Here is a 2,708-nt window from a genome sequence, read left to right on the forward strand (position 1 = left end):
CCCAGCAGCTGTGCTCCTTGAGCACTCAGTGGACCATGCCACTCTTGGCACAGGTATAGATACTTTGCCCACAACTGCCCAAGCCTCTTTCTTGGGATCCCTTCTGCCCCTAGCCATCGAGTCAGTGACCTCATCTGTGACCGGCATTACTCAGACATCGAACCTTCCACTGAGAGCAAGGTCAGGCCCAGGGAAAGGGAGGTTGGACCCTGGAGTGAAATAAGAGGCTCAAACCTGCTTCTTTCTCCCAGGTAATTTTCAAAGTTTTGGGCCCAGCCATTCCAGTGGAGGACCCAAACAACTCTGAGATTCAGGGTAATCATCCCCAGAGGCAATCCTGTACCCTTTGTGGTGTCAGGACAGAGCCTGCAGATACGGGGAAAGAGGCCCCGCCTCGAGTGGTCGCTGGTGGGACAGGGCAAGTTGGCAAGCCAGCTCAGTCTCCCAAGGCCATTCCTCAGCCCTGCCACATCATGGTTCTTTTTGTGGCCTCCCATTTATGCCCCATCACTGTGCCCCATACTTGTACCCAGTGTATTGGGACTGGCATGGGGAAGTCTCCATCTGTCCCCTGTCCCTGTCCCCATCATTGAATCCCTTTGTAAGGCTCCATCATGGTTCCTCATTTCCTTATACCTGTTCTCCATCTCCGCTCCTATCATTGCCCCTCATAACTCTTCCCTTTGTGGGCCCCCATCACTGCCCCTATCGTGGTCTACCTGTCATTGCCCCTCCAAATCCATTCATGACCCTGGCCGCTGCCCTTTGTCCCTGCAGCTGCCTCTAGGTGGCACCAAGGTATCTCTGGATGTAACACCTTCCTTGTAAAGAAGTCTTTTATTAAAGGATAAGAGAGCCAAATAATCTAGTAGGAGAGCCCAGAATCAGGCCAGGAGAGTACCAGCACAGGACAAATGCCAAACTAGTTTTTTCTCTACACCCACTGGGCACTCCCTTCCCCCCTAACTGCAATTATTACCAGCTGCCCACATTGAGCCCTCATTGTAGGTCTGCAAGCTGCTGTTGTTTTCACCTTTGACCAGAAAAGAGGGGAGTCCTGTAGAGGAAAGATAAAGGAGGTAGTCTCAGCTTAGTAACCAACCTAAGGTGTGGAGCAGGGAGAGGAGCCATGGACCCATTCCTTTATCCATGTGTTCATTTAACAATCACCCATTGAGCTGTACCCTCTGTCAGACATCTTCTGGGCAGTGTTTGATGGGAAGCAGACAGAAAAGTTATCTCTACCCTCTTGGAGTGGACATAGACAGACAGTTGATAAATAATCCATCTGTTGCCATGCATTGTTTAGTGATGGGGGATACGTTCTGCGAAATGTGTTATGTAATTTCATGGTTGTGCAGACATCTAGAGTGTACTTACATGGTATAGCCTAGTATACTTCTAGACTATCTGGTATAGCCTATGGCTTATAGGCTAAAACCTGTACAGCATGTGACTGTACTGAAATCTGTTGGCAGTTGTAACACAATGGTAAGTATTTGTGTATCTAAACATAGAAAAGGTACAGTAAAAATATGATATAAAAGATGAGAAATGGTATACCTGTATAGGGCACTTAACCATGAATGGAGTTTGCAGGACTGGAGGTTGCTCTGGGTGAGTCAGTGAGGAGTGGTAAGTGAATGTGAAGACCCAAGACATTACTGTACACTGCTGTAGATTATAAACACTGTACACTTGGGCTACACTAAATTTATAAAAACAAACTTTTTCCTTCTTCAATAGTAAGCTTACTGAAGTTTTTTTACTTTACAGACTTTTAACTTTTTACAGCTTTTATAACACTTAGCTTAAAACACATGTACAGCTGTGCAAAAATATTTCCTTTATATCCGTATTTGATAAGTTTTCTCTATTAAATTTTTTTTACCTTTTAACTTTTTTGTTAAAAACTAAGACACAAACATACATATTAGCCTAGGCTATATAGGGTCAGGATCATCAGTATCACTGTCTTCCACCTCCAGATCTTGACCCACTGAAAAAGATCTTTATGGGCAATAAAATGCATGGAGCTGTCATCTATGATAACAATGCCGCCTTCTAGATACCTTCTGAAGGACCTGCCTAAGACTGTTTTACAATTAATTTTTTTTTTTTTTTAGACAGGATCTCACTTTGTTGCTCAGGCTGGGGTGCAATGGCACCATCTCTGCCCACTGCAACCTCTGCCTCTCAGGCTCAAGTGATCTTCCCACTTCAGCCTCCCGAGTACCTGGGATCACAGGCCTGTGCCACCATGCCCGGCTAATTTTTTAATTTTTTTGTGGAGACAGGGTTTCATCATGTTGCCCAGGCTGGTCTTGAATTCTTGAGTTCAAACTATCTGCCCACCTTGTTCTCCCAAAGTTCTAGGATTACAAGCATGAGCTACACTGCCCTACCATGTTTTACAATTACCTTTTTTAAAAAAGTAGAAGGCGGCCAGGCGAGGTGGTTCACACCTGTAATCCCAGCACTTTGGTAGGCCGAAGCAGGTGGATTACGAGGTCAGGAGTTTGAGACCAGCCTGGCCAACATGGTGAAATTCCGTCTCTGCTAAAAATACAAAAATTAACTGGGCATGGTCGCACATGCCTGTAATCCCAGCTACTCAGGAGGCTGAGGCAGGAGAATTGCCTGAACCCAGGAGGCGGAGGTTGCGGTGAGCCGAGATTGCGCCATTGCACTCCAGCCTGGGTAACAAG

The sequence above is a fragment of the Cebus imitator genome, unplaced genomic scaffold (assembly GCF_001604975.1).
Source record: "Cebus imitator isolate Cc_AM_T3 unplaced genomic scaffold, Cebus_imitator-1.0 Scaffold0, whole genome shotgun sequence".
Lineage (NCBI taxonomy): Eukaryota > Metazoa > Chordata > Mammalia > Primates > Cebidae > Cebus > Cebus imitator.